Below are 15,348 nucleotides of genomic sequence, written 5' to 3'. Positions count from 1 at the left end.
CCACAAACAAAACTTATAATCCTATTAATCACACAGGGTCCTATAGTTACTGCAAGAAGCAGGAGTATTAGCGGTCTCACCAAGGCAGTTAACAACGTAGTCAACCATGGGGAACAGTTAAACCAAGATTCAAACCATCCTGGTTGAGCTTCTCACTCTTTTTGTCTCTGTTGTAAGCGCTCCCTCAGTTTGGTCATGGACTCTTTGACCACCCCTGAATGGTCTGCATAAAAACAGCACTCTTTCCTTAAGGCTGCACATAGTCCACCTTCCTTAAGGAAGAGGAGGTCCAGGCCTCGTTTATTTTGGAGTTCTACTTCGGAGAGGGAGGTTAGGGAGTAATTCCTCCATGTAGGCAGGCAAATCAGGTTCCATTTGGAGCCTCAAGCAATTGATTAGTTGAGTAGGACAAGTTATGAATGGAGAAAGGAAGTTGAGGTTGACATAAGGAGGAATAGAGACCATTAGACAAGACATACCCATGTGATATGAAACAAGTGCCTGGGTGGTATTTATAAATTGGGACAGGTCATAGATTGCTGGAGTACCAGTATATAGAGGGGAACTGAGGGAAAGACAGAATCAAAGAAACAAATAATAATATCAACAGGATACAGTAATCATTTAGCAGATCTGGAATACAATAACCTTTTGAAGTTTGTAATTATAAAAACACTAGTCAGAACATTTTGTAGGTCTATTAACAGAGATTTCTTAAATGTGAGGTTTATTCTCTTTATCTTCTATGGCCACTGGGTATTGTCTCAAACTGGCCTTCTCTTGTGTTTTACCATCTTTACCATTACTGGGGGCACATGAATTGTCAGACCTAGGGAAAGTGCTGAGTACTCTCCAGTTTGCAAGTGGAGTCACTGGCTGGGTATCTACTGATGAATCTGCACAAGCATCTATTAAAAGTTTAACAGGCTTTTTTTAATATATTGGCAGTTAACATGGGTTCCCTTAGACTGAGAGGGAAGACACATGACCACCTCAATCTGAAACTTCCTCTGACTCCATCATAAACACTTTCTTTTTTGTTCTCTAGCAGCTGTGGACATTTACCTTTCTTCCTGTAGGCTACTAGTATCAACATTCTCTTTTTCCATCTATAATTCCATTCTGTATCCTTTTTACTATGAAACACCTCAACTCAGACAAATTCATTCCTGCAGAACCTTCTAACTTCTGCAGCTTGTGTCAGATGTCTGGGGTCCACTGCATAAGGTACAACTTCTTGGTTCCTGTAGGTTGTCTTGCCCAAGTAACACGAATATAACTTTCCTCGTGATGAGGCAGGAAACCCAGAGAAGGCTCAGATCATTTGGGTTCTATCAGGTGGACAGTTATATTAGGCTTTAATATGTGTTTCTACAGACAAAATGTGGTGGATCCCAGCAAAAGGAATCGTAATCTAGCATATTTGTTAACAGATTTTTCCTGCATGATTACCTGGGCTTTAGTATCTTTTAGGACAGAACAAATTTTCTGAGCAATTAGAACATATATAATCAAAGCATGAACATTCGAGCTAACAGGTATATTTATAAACCTTTTTGAGACCTAGCAATCATAAATTACTAGCTCTTAGATCCCTTTATTTATGGAGTCTGACAGTTTGTTATAAATCTCTCTAACTATACTTATAATTATCTCATCTGTTAATCATCTGGATCTTCCTTTATTCTGGCATCTTGCTACTCTTAAACTGCTTTTCCTTCCTTGCCTCTTAACATACCCCCCCTTTTTTTTTTTTTTTTACTTTCTTTTCCAACCAGTAAGTGCCAAAGGTGTCTATAGCCAGTCTCCCCACTGGCTTTAGTAATTACTATAGATTTACTTGATCTTTCTTTTCCTTTATTCCTCCTTTTGGGTTGAGCCTCACACAGGGAACATACTCCAATTCATTTGACCGGGGGCCATCACTTCCGAAACTGGAAATGCCATTTTGGGCGGGGCCTATTGTGTTCAGGCGCCATTTTAGGCAAGAGCTCACTGGGCCCAGGTGCCATCTTAGGGGTGCCACGTGTCTGATCAGCCTGTAAAGATTGTAAATGCAATGTAAACTTCTCATTTTCCAGGTCCAAAAGCACATTAGAAAATTTAGGAGCAAATTTGGACATTTCATTATCATCAGGAGGCGGTTTTGTAGCAACTGGGGCTGCAACAGGTCAGGGCGGTATTTGGAAGCCTCTTTGGCTAAGTCTTCCCAGTTGACCTCTTGTAAAGTAGTAAGGTCAGGATACAAAGATTTATAATGGGTCAGGAGAGGAGCCTTGGGTGGAGGAGGCGGCAAAAGCTCAGAAGGGGGAGGCGGCAGCTGCTCATTAGGGGAAGGTGGAAACTGCTCATTATCTTGGGGTTTAGTCAACACCTTATTTGCCTCCTCACCATGGAGAGAGGAGATGTCTAAACCAGCCTGGGAAGGGGCCAGAGTGGGCCTATTGGAGTTACGCAGGACAGCTTCTCCCTGGGTAATCATTTCTCCGACCAAAGGGTCTCTATGTCACTGCATAAAAATCTCATCAATCAAGCCCCAGTATGAAAATGCTGTGAATGGGACTTTTTCAAGGCCAAAAATTCTATAATAATCCTGTAACGCATTGCCCACTTGTTTTTATCTTTTAGAACTGATCACGCCCTCCAATGGGAACCACGGGCAAACCTCATGAATAAACTTAAAATACTGTAATAAATCTTTTTCTTTTACCTTAATCCTTCGTGTCTTGAGTGCCTTACTGAGGCTTTCCACAAAGAGTTCATACTCGCTTAATGCTTGACCCATGCTGGAAAAGGGGAAGGGGGTTGCCGTTCACTCACTGTGGCTCGAGCGGCGTGGCAGGCATTCGCGCTGCGTTGGCCTCAGAATTTACTTTCACTATCTGCTTCATACCCGGGCTCTCAAACGGTTCCCTCGTTAAATCCTCCGTGCCAGGCCTCCACGTGGGGCGCCACTTGACACGGCCCGCGAGTCAAAACGTGGGGTAATGACCTGGAGGAGGAATGGGGATGAAAAAGACAGGGCAAGAGACACAAGAGACGGAGACAAGACAGGCTTTCTGATCAAGTCTCGTTTATTGAGGAAGTGAACAGGGTCTAAATAGCCGTATAGTGGAAGCAGTTGGGTGGGACTAGTTGTGGATTGGTAGTGGAGGTCCAGGACCACAGGAAGATGTTGAGGCAAGTGGGGATTGGTGCTGCAGCACTTCTTACCCAAATAAGGGAAAATATAACAGGAGCATTCCATCGCCCCCTACAAAAATTAGGATGTGATGAATTGTCTTTTATTTGGCGAAGATCTCCTACCAATCACTGCATACCTAAGTATTTGTTTTCTCAAATAGTAAATTCCTGAGTGGCCCTCAGGTGAAGTTTTCAGTCTCTAGCTTTTCAGTACACGTGTCCTACTGAGGCCTCCCATGTCCTGTTCTGCTCCATCATTATGATACCACTGATGCGATTGGTCAGTGTGATGTTCGGGTGCATCTAAACTGCGCAGTTTATCTTCAAAACAAATTATGACAGGACAGTAGAGTCAGCATTCATAGAAATGTAGACATTTTTATCTATCTCATTTTAAGGTAAAATTATTTCCCTTTCTGAATAGCTGTAGAAAAATGCTCACCAAATCAGCATCTGCATGCCATATGCATACTCACAAAACTGATAGCTGTATACCATATACTTGAGACCCTAATTTATCTACTTCAGTATAATTTTTCAGGTGGTTTCTGACTTCATGTTTCTTATTTATTTTTATTTTACAATGCTGAGAATGTATGAGACATTCACACAAAAGAGTAATTTGGATTTTGAATTTGGATCTTTCTCTAGGCTAGCAGTATGCAGCACTGAGAAATAATATTGTCTCATATTGCCAGGCAGTGCCAGCAGGCAATGGCTCTCATGAAGTACAGGATTACACAGCTGAAGCAAATGGCATGTTAGAGTCCTGTGTTGTTAGGCCCTGATACGTGGTAGATGCAGTGTATTAACTGTATTTCTGATTTACAATAACTTTGATTTACAATGGTTTACTGGGATGCAACCTTATCAGCTAAAGAACAAGAAAAAGTGATCTGTTCGAGACATCTTCATTCAGCCTATGATGTAGTTATAATAATGTATAATCATCCTCAAGAACTCATCAAATTTTCTTTAAGTGACAGGTGGGCCAAAGAAATTGAGCTTGAAAAGGATCTCATACTCCTGAGTACTGGGGTGGTTCTTGTGTCCATCATATTCCCCTAAACATGATTTGTTGTTTTGGAAATGGAAGATATGATTCATTTTCAGGGGTTTCTTCTTCATCTCCTCCACTGTTACCACTCTGAAAATGTAAGTCAATGATGCAAATAAGGTGCTGCTCTGAACAGTTGAATAGATCCTCAGGCCAACAGACCAGTCCTCTGTTTATTATCTGGCTACCACAGGCTCTGACTGTATTCTAACACAGGCACCATAGTGATAGGCCAGATCTTCAAGTATCAATATCACCTAGCACTGTTTGATAGTCCTTGAAATATCTGGGTGAGTGGCTTGCCAACTGGATTCTAGGACTATGAGGAAAAATGTAATTTTTATAGTACCAATAAGATTTTTATGATAGTTAATTGGTGTCAGTTGGAGTAAAAAATGCCCAACTAATTGGCCTAGCATAGTCCTGGGTGTGATAGAATGGATTTACTAAAGACTGCACCCTGGGTGTGAATGGCACCATCCAATAGGCTTGTAACCTGAATGGAATAAAACTGGGAAGAAGAAGGAAGGCTCACTTGTTTCTTTAATGGAGCCCCAGCCTCCACCTTTGCCATGGACGCCCATCTCCCCACTTTCACTGTGGATGCCTCTGCTCCCCATGGTGACTCTCAGGAGACTGCACGGTGAGGGCCAGGCCATCCACTTTTGCCTGTGTCCTTCAGATCGTTAGTGCACAAGCAGCACTTCAGTGCTCCTCTGCAGCTGACTCTCCGTAGGAAACCATGAAAAGAGAATTTGTGATCCTTTTCTACGCATCGTACATTAAATGTATTTCACTAGTGAGCCCTGACTGATACAGCATTACTTGTCAGACATCAATAATCAAAGGTATTTTAGAATGGAATAGATGAGTAATGGAGGCTGAATTAAAAATATACTATTTTTTAAAAATAGAGAAGAGATTGATTAAAAATAATTAGCCTCCCCCACAAGTTCAAACACCAAATCCAAAAATGGGCATCTGAGATGAATACACACTTTTCAGAGGAAGAAATACAAATGGCAAGTAAATACATGAAAAAAAAATGTTCAGCATCATTGGTCATTCAAGGAATGCAAATTAAAACAACACTGAGATTCTGTCTCACCCCAGAAAGAATGGCTAATATCAAGAAGTCAGCCAATAACAAATGCTGGAGAGGCTGCTGGGGAAAAGGAACTTTTCTGCACTGTTGGTGGCAGTGCAGACTGGTACAGCCACTGTGGAAATCAGTGTAGAGATTCCTTCAAAAGCTAGGACTGGAGATTCCATTCATGCCAGCTATTCCCCTCCTGGTATTTTTCCAGAAGAACTGAAAACCTTATTTCACAAAGATATACATGTGCATCCATGTTTACATCAGTGCAATTTGTCATAGCTAAATCTTGGAAACAACCCAGATGCCCATCAACTGAAAAATGGATAAGGAAGATGTGGTATTTTTACACACTGGAGTATTATTTAGCTATAAAACAGGATAAATTTGAGTCTTTTGGCAGTAAATGATTGCAACTAGAGAACATACTTTTTTTTTTTTTTTGTATTTCAGTACAAGGTCTACAGGGTGTACAAGGTCTCACTACATAGATCGGACTCATAGTGATCTGCCTGTTTTCAGCCTCCCAAGGGCTGGGATTACAGGTGCATCATCACACCCAGTCTCAATTGCCATCTCAGTGTGCCCCAGGGATGGGACCAGCATGGCATGCTGGGGATTGAACCTAGACTGCTGTGTCTTCTTAAGCAGCCACTTTAATCCACTGAGCTTTTTGGCCAGCCCATAGAGAACATACTCTTAAGTGAAATAAATCAGACCCATACATGCAAACATATTGTCACCTTAGTGTGAGAACCTGAAAGAGAAAAATGACTGAAGGGTACAATTAATATTGGGAAAAGGGAATGAACTTATTCAAAAGGAAAGAGTTACTGAGTTGAGGAGAAGTCCAGGAGAGGGAGTGGGGGAAAGAGACGTAACTATATATGTAAGCAGGATGGTTTGGACAACTGTACTGTGCATTTCTGCTGGTCTATGGAAAGGAGCACATAATGCTTTAATTTGTTTCATCTTCTTTTTCAATTGTTTCTCCTTTTTGTCTTCTTAATTTCTTATACATTTTTCTCTTCTTCCAATTTTACATGCATGCAGCTGGAAATATAAATAACTGGTTGGAAAACAACACTATGTATTACAACAAATACTATAAAATTCCTATTACCTTGTTAAGTGAAAATCTGAAGAAAAAAAGAAACTGAGACATGATATTAGCCATTATTATTTCTCAGTAGTGGTATTTATTTATTTTATTTGTGTGTGTGTGTGTATATATATGACACATTTATATAAATATGTACACATTTATATAAATATAATGAAATTAAATACATATATTTATACCTACACAAGATGGCCAGGGTAGTCATATAGTCATTTAGCATAATTAAGACTTCAAGGACATGGAAATAAAAAGATTTGATCAGGCAAAAGGGAGCAAAGAACAAAGGGTGGGCATGGCTGTTATTACTTTACAAACTTTATAAAAAAAATCACTTTTTCAGTGTGAGTGTCACATGGAAGAGTAAACATCAAAAATAAGTTTAAAGGGCCAGTCAGATAGCTCAGCTAACTAAAACACCTACTTAAGTAGAGTATAGCTGCTGGGTTTGATCCCAGACTGCAGTGCTGGCCCTACCCCCGGGGCACACTAAGATGTGACTGAGACTGGGCGTGGTGTCATGTGCCTGTAATCCCAGTGCTTGGGAGGCTGAAAACAGGAGAATCACTATGAGTAGGATCTGTGTAGTGAGACCCTGTAGACTTTGTCCTAAATACAGGAGAAAAAAGAATAAGTTTAGGCAATGGTCCAATTAAAAATAATTTTAAAAAAAATCTAAAGAAAGACTACAAAACTAGAGTGAGAGACAAAGCTCATTTGCAGTGTAAGATCCTGGTATTTATAAGACATTTATGGAAAGGAATAATAAAGCAACTAATTGTGTAGATTTGAGCTCACAAAAGAGAACTATGTTGAACATATAAATTGAAAGCTATTATAAATAAACTTGTAGCCAGGGATAAGTAAACTCAATTAGAATAAGAACAAAGATTGAGAGGATATATAATAAAATAATGTAACTCCCTACATTTATAAAAATAAATATCTTCATCTGAATCTTTAGTCCATAAAAATCTAGTATTCCTATTTTTCTTAAGCTCTCTCCCTATTCATCCTTCCTAATAACATTTATGTGTGGTGTAATACTTCCTTTGTTAAGCAAAACCATGACCCCATGAATCTTTCTAGTGATTCCAAATCTCTCCTGTAGATCAGAGATCAGAGAAAAGAGAAGTGACTGACATACTTAAGATATTGGGAAAAATATTCAGAGGAGTAAGAAGAGAAGAATTAGAGCTGAATTTCACAAAGATCAAGAAAAAAGAAGCACTATGAATATAGGTAGACATATCAAGTGCTATCAAGAAGGTCCCTTGTCAACCAGCTGGTGTTCAGGTGCAATGGTGGGGTCAGGGTCCGTGCTGGGAGGGATAAGGAGCAAATGAAGGTGAGAACATGAAGCAAAAGCAACAGAGCATGCAGCAGGCATGAAAACTTGTAAGTGAAGTGGAATAGAAAACAGGATTAGATTTGGAATCACTAGAAAAATACATGGGTTCATGATTTTGCTTAATTATGGAAGCATTACATCATACATGAATGCTATTGGCAAAGATAATCAAAGAGAGAGCTTAAGAAAGCAAATAAAAATACTAGGTTTCTATGGACTAAAGATTCAGGTGAAGTGATTTATTTTTCTAAAAATATTAATAAAAAGTCATGACAAATTGAACAAAAATAACTACAACATGCAGGATCCAATAGATGCCAGAGAACTTATTCCAAAATTAGTTTAGAGTTATAGTCCTTAAGGATGGAAGTTGAATGAGAAGAAAATAATTGTAGAGAAGCCATAAACAATTCCAAGAGCTGAAATGAGCTGAGATGGGTATGTTTTTCAATTGGAGATTGAGAAATCTAACTTGTATTGTTGCAATTTCACTCTGCTGGCTCTCTACTCCTTTACCTAAAAGACATGAGTCCTCTTATTTTCTGAGCATGTAGCATGCAGTCAGTCTTGCGTAATAAGTATATTTTTATTTGTAACTTACAGGAATTATATAGCAGGCTTCTTCTTCTCATTTTGTAACAGAAAAATTGAGATTAAGTCACCACAAGTTACCCAAGGTTGCAGAGCTAAAAATGGAGAGAAAAAGGAAGTAAACATTCAAACGTGCATGCTTCAGTTTTCCCTTCTACAGAGCAAGAATGTTGGAAAATATAATTAGTTCACAACCAGTAAAGTGTATTGTCCTCTTCTGGGAATGAAACTTCATCGCATTTTAAAAATATTTTAATAACAGAAGTACTCCGCAGAGCTTGAAAATTTATGTAACTAGAGACAGGAGTTAAACAAGTCATCTGCAAGGATTCAGCCTTTCTCAAGGAACTTGCATGGATGCATTTCCATTTTCCAGAGCATCCCTCCTCCTAGTCAGAGCCATCTGGTTTCCCTCCACATCTTGCCATCTCAGTAAAGCTAAAGGAACAAACCGATCTGCTTGGAGCAAATCAATTTCACATTATCCTTAATGTGTAAGGATGAGACTCTGACAGGGATCACAGTCCTTGTCTGCTAATATGGCTGAAAACTCGTGTTTACATAACAAAGAATGTTTTAATGCAGAAAAGGAAGAATGGTCATTTGTCGTTGTGGGATGCTGAGTCCTAATATGGAAACTGAAATTTCCCAACAAATAAACTTAGCGTCTGTCTATCTATAGAGCTGGAATGCCTCTTTCTGCAAAGATGGAAGAATTTTGAAAAGAGGCACGTTTAAAAAATGTTGCAAAATGCTTAAAAGAATCTGTCTGACTGAATTTAAAGGTGGGAAAACTAAGGCAAAGAGGGCAAAACCAAGAAGATGCTGAAAGGCAGAGGTGAACAGGTTCTTCAATTCCTCATTCACCTACCCATCCGTTCAGCTAATGCTAGCTCTATGAGGAACTAATCGAGGTACAGCAGCATGTGAAAGAGGTAGAAGTCTTACTAGCAGAGCACATAAATTCTAATGGAAGTAGAGAGAGGGAGTTGACAAATAACAAACGAAAATACACCAAAGAGTGCTTTAAAAGGGCCTTGCAAGAACTGTAGGAGACTGAGGAAAGCACACGTTGGAGCCTGGCTTGATCAACTTAGTGACTTAGCAAGACTCTGTCAAAGACAAAACAGAGAAAAAACGAGGCTGGAAATGTAGCTTACTGTGAAGTCTTTTGGTTCAATCCCCAGCCTCGGAAAAAAAAAAATGTGAGAGAACATGATTGCATGTTTACATTATTTTTGTCATCCAGAAAAATCTTTGAGAGTTTTGGGTATTTAAATAAAGAATAGCCTGACAGGAATAATAGAACCATGAGCAAATTAGTAAAACAAATGTTTCTGGCCAAGGAGAAAGATGGTCCAGGGTCCCCTCCGCAGTTGTGAGCTTGACGTGATATGGGGAGCATTGCTGCGGCTTTGCAGGCAGTGAGGACTGGAAACGGGATCACGTGAGACGAGTTGGCGGGGGTGGGGGGTTGGGGGGGTGGGACCTCGTGGGACTCTGCAGCTCACGGCGAGATTTCTGCTTTTAATTCTGTGTATAAAACAAATCCACTGATGACTTTAAGCAGGAGAAAGAAGTAATCTGAGTTGCCTTGGGAACTGTATTAGTCTACTTTTTTGTTATAATAAAATGCTCGAGGCAGACTATAAAGCGTGGGGTTTATTTTTCTTTATAAATCTGGAAAGTGAATGCCTGAGGGCCTTCTGTGGGCACAGTTTCAGGGGATCTTGTGGCATCATTACAAAGCAAAAGATGATGGTTGGATGGATGCATGTGCCTCCTGATCTCTTTCCCTTTTTGTACAGAGCTATCAAGTTTCAATCATGAGGGTTTCACTCTAGTGACTTGATCAAATACTCATCATTCCTCACAGGACTCAGCTCTAAACAACATAGTTGGATTGTTTCCAACTCTTAATATTTCACAATGGAGATTTTTTTTTAAATTTATTTAGTACAGGGTCTACAGGGTCTCACTACACAGATCAGGCTTTCAGTGATACTTCTGTTTTCAGCCTCCCATGTGCTGGGATTGAAGGCATGTGCCACCACATCCAGACTGTCAGTGTGCCCCAGGGGGTAGGTGGCTGGCACGGCACACCAGGGATCAAACCTTGGTCCCTGTGTCTGTCTAAACAGGTGTTTTAATTTGCTGAATTATCTGGCTGGCACTGAAATTAATTTTTAGCACATGAGACTTAGAGGGAAACACTCAGACCATATCTAAATCATATTAAGGGTGCAAGTGAGATAGCTCAGCAGACTAAAGCACCTGCTTAGGAAAGCTTAGGCAAGTGCAAGGACTGCGGTTCAATCCCCAGCACCCCAAGCAGCGTCAGCCCCACCCCTAGCGTGCACTGAGCTGGGCAGAGTGGTGCACGCCTGTAATCCTAGGACTGGGGAGGCTGAAAATAGGAGGATCACCACGAGTCCCAGCTGCATAGGGAGACCCTGCAACAACCAAATACATAAAAAAATCATTCAGATCTACATAATATAAAAGATGATTTTAGGAAAGCTGAAGGCAAGCAAAAATATCAGTAGTAGTCTTACAGACTTGTTTTATGCAGTAGAGTTGAAGTATATGCACTCCACATAAAATGTCCTTAAAATTAGACTGTTAAAGAAAAAAAATCGATGAAAACCATAATTCTAATCTATAGCATCATTTTAATAAAGATTTAAAAATATTCGTTATTCCATACAATTACATTCTTATGCACATTCCCATAGATTTGCTAAATTCCTTGCATCAGATATATGAATATGTGCTACATTGGTCCACAAGACTTATATTTATATTACTATTACTCTCAACGTGTTCTATTCAGTATATATTTTTGTGTTTTAGATGTATTATAAATTTCCATTCATTTCTTTGCCTGAAGCTGTTGGTGTTTTAATGATATAATTTTAAGAATGTCAGCTTTATCTCTATTCTTTTCTGTGCAATACACACAGTACAGCCTCAGGAAGTGGTGCCCAGCTGTAGAGAGATGGAAGCTATTACATTCCTATAATTCTTTGTGAGACTCTTTTTTCTTTAACAAGAATTCCCACTGAGAAATATCTTTGTTTAGGACACATGGACACCTGGACTGTTAAAAAAAAAAAGACATCTAGAATCTAAAACCTGAAGAAAAATGTTTTGGATACTTTGACAGTTATATAATAACTGCAAGGGATGAAAAATATTTAAGGATTTTGTTTCACTGTGATCCTTGGCAGGCAGTAAACATTTAATCATTTCCTACTATAATAATAAGTTAACATTTCCTGAATGATCACAGTAAACCAAGCACCGGTTTGGTGAATGTTATCTTCTTGCATTTTTCCAATAACGTGCTTCTAACCAGTTTTCTACGTGCCAAGCGTGTGCCGTGTGCCTTGGGATATCAAGTTCATACATGTGATTAAGATTTAAGGAGCTCGTATTCCTAGATGCAAAGACTGCACTTCAGTGTAGCAAATATAAATATGCTAACAGCTCTAGTGTAAGAATCTGAGTTTGAATTGAACATGTTCCACTGCTATTTCAGAAATGTTTAGAAAAGCTTGAACAAATGGAATATACCTAAAAATGTTAGTGTTCCTGAGAACTTTGGACTTGGGTTTGGAAAGACAGAAGCAGGTGTGCAGATTGCTTTCATGAATAAATGGAGGAGTGCAGTGGATGGGAGAATGTGTTCTTTCACCCCATTCTCATGAATTTGCTGTGTGTCTTTTTTCTTTTTCTCTTTTTTTTCAGTACTGGGGATTGAACTCAGGACTCTGCGCTTGCCAGGCAAGCATTTATTCTACTGAGCTATCTCCCAGGGCTTTTTTTTTTTTGTGACTTCTGGGTGCCTTAAGGGTAGGTCTGATGCAGCTTCTGAAAACAGAGCTGGTAATTGAACCGCAATATAATGCACCTGACTGAATTTGCCCAGGTGCCACTTTAAACAACTGAGCTAACAGGCAAAGCCTCAGATGTGAGTCTTATGGAGATGCATGTAATAGGCAAAAGGAAAAACCTCTGCATTAACAGGGGTATAATGACATACAAATACCAAAGTGGAAAGCTTGTGTTGAACAAGATAGCTAGCAAAGATAACAGTATACGAAGGCAATTGACACCCTTGCATGGACACACTAAAGACTTCTACTAAAATTGGAGGAGATATCACTTGAAGGTTTTAGCATAAGGCAGCAGGACTCATCCACTTACCATTTTCACCAAAACATTATTACAAGATTGAAGGAAGGAAAAGAAAACTGAGAAGTCAAAATTAGCTTTACTTCTTGAGGATCAATCACTTTCTCACTGCTGAAAAAATATTTTATACTTTCATTTAAAAAAAAAAGTTTATTTTGGCTCATGATTTTGGAGGATTCAGTTCAGGATGGGTTGGCTCTGAAGCAGAAATGGCATGGAGAAGGCCTATGGGAAGCAGCTGCTCTTGCAGGGTAGTCAAGACAGAGAAAGAGAATTTATACCTCGCCTAGCTTGCGTGAACACAAAAGGCTTCTGTTTAATTATTCAGGGACTTGGAATCATTTCTACAGGTTTACTCTGAAGTTACTGCTGGAACTGACAGTGCTCATAGGAGTGCAGCTACCAAATCGAGATTGGAGCCAAAAGAAGGAAACTTGAAACAATTTTTGAGAGGACATGCTACTGATGCTAAGTATGGAAGCATGTATAGATGATACTTGGAGAAGATGTTTTCAGCAATGAGAACATATATATAAATAGTACAATTTTCAGGGAAGTTAATTTCCAAAAAGTGAATGTGGTTCCAGCTAATGAAAGAGGCTATGTGGCAAATGACAGGCTGGAAATGCACATAAAAATAAGTGATAGGCCTTCTATGCTGTGTGAAAGACCGTGGATTATATATCAGTAGGATGGTGTCACTACAGAGTGAGCACTTTGTGTTTATTCTGACACCTATTTTGAGACTATTTTAGCATAAAAATTATTAATCTAGAGTTCAAGAAAAAGAAGAGGGCTTAAGAATGGGAGTTGCGAGAATGTAATGCTTTTTAATTATAATAAAAATGTCCTGTAGTAAGTGCTTACGCACATTTTTGTAGGTGAGTTTCTGTTACTCTCCTCAGAGAAAGTTTCATGGCTTCTGTGAAGATGACAACTCACTGGATTAACAAAAGTATCTTGTGAATTTAAGAAGAATGATTATGTAGCTGTCATTGGAAAAGAGAAATAAATGATTGTGCATAATTCATGAAATAAAAGTATGGAGCACATTTTAGGACAAAGAGACTTGGGCAGGTAGCAGTAAGAGATCTTAGTTATGATGTGTCAAATTTGAGAATATTTTTAGAGGTCTGCAATTAAAATAGGCAATAGACACTGAAATATAATTCTCTGCTGTCTTTATCTGAGATTTGGATTAAGAAAGCATGTTTTGGATTCATGAGAAAACACACACATGAACCTCAGCAATTGAAACACATGGCTTACTGTACAAATGGAAATGATGTTAAAATGCTGATAAAATTCTGAAGTTCTATGTCAACCAAACACAGTGCTTTCTCCTTGTCCTTCCTTGCCTGCGTTCCCAGAATGCCTTCCTTTTTTTGCTCTAGGAACATCATTTTTGTTTAGGTCTCAATTTACGATCTCTTGCTTTTATTGTGCTCCTTTCTCTCAAAGTCGATGAAGCCTGAAGAAAGTGCATTCTTTCTAGAGCGCCTCGGGATTCATTTCATGCTTTCTCACTTTGGAAATGGGCTTTAAATTTTTACCTGCTTTTACATTTGACACAAGAAACTGAGCATGCTCTTCTCTCAGCACCCATTCTTTAGAAAAATAGAAGATAGTTTTATTTCCCTAGGGAACCAATCTGTAAGAAATCATTTGCCAGAGTTTGACATCTATAGGCACACTTTTTGAGCACACATAAGGTGGAGTTATCTCACTGTTACTTCCTAACAATATGAAATTCATACCAGTGATACGTTGGAACCAAGAGCATGGAGGGCGAAAGCATGTGTGTGCTTCCTGAGAGTGCTGACCTAAAAGATGCCAGAGGAAATGGATACAGGTAACTCAGAAATTTAACACTAATGACTTCAGGATGTATTTCAAAAATAGAAGAAAAATTTAATCCTAGTGTTTTATAGTTTCACTTTTCAAGTAGTCCAGTTCTTCCTCTTTATATTTCCTTCCTCAATAGCTTATGTTTATTACCACTCCTTTCATTTCCATCTTGGGAGAAAAATTGGGTGCTGTATAAAGTATTCAGGTGGTGCAACATGCAGAAACATCAATCTTTAGGTAACGCTTTCCTCCTCCTTTAGGGTCATTTTCTCTGCAGGGCACACTGTACTGCAGTAATATATAACCCATCACAGGGCAGGTTGGAGATCTTCCAAAGAGTGATAAAGCATGTTAGAAACTCCTGAATATCACTTTTACCCTCAAAACATTTGAAAATGTCACTTTTACTTTTATTATTATTATTATCATCATCATCATTATTATTATTTACCATTTAACTTGCTTTAATGTTTCTTCACAAATGGTAAAAATTCTAAAGTACAGACAAGGAATAATCATAATATTGTGAACAACATTATAAATATGGAATTATAATTTTTTTCTTATCCATAATTTTATAAAGAGACAAATAGCAATGAGACAGTTTAAAAAAATGGTATGACAGTTTCAATAATTAACACGTTGCATACTCTCTTGCTAGTGGTTATTTGCTGTACAAAATGCAGACATGATATACTATTTATAAACACTATTAGAACAAATCCCTCTATTCATTAAGAGAATGTAACTATATATCTATCCTCACAATTTTGAACACACAGATACAAAATGGACATTCATCTGTATCCCCTTTTTTGTCTAGTTCCGTCATTTGAATGTTTTAGGTGTGTTAACTCAGCAAAATATTCTAAGAGTCCAGTAGTCCATAATAGTATTGGGTCTTC

At 38.7% G+C, this 15,348-nt stretch overlaps 1 pseudogene; it reads right to left on the bottom strand.

The window, feature by feature from the left end:
- Nucleotides 1–2,917: 2,917 nt before the first annotated feature.
- The window catches only part of LOC101565748, a 21,900-nt pseudogene continuing 9,469 nt past the window's right edge, over nucleotides 2,918–15,348 (bottom strand).

The sequence above is a fragment of the Octodon degus genome, unplaced genomic scaffold (assembly GCF_000260255.1).
Source record: "Octodon degus isolate 3935 unplaced genomic scaffold, OctDeg1.0 scaffold00038, whole genome shotgun sequence".
NCBI lineage: Eukaryota > Metazoa > Chordata > Mammalia > Rodentia > Octodontidae > Octodon > Octodon degus.
Note: the sequence above shows the minus strand (reverse complement) of the source record. Positions and strands in the feature narration are given on the sequence as shown.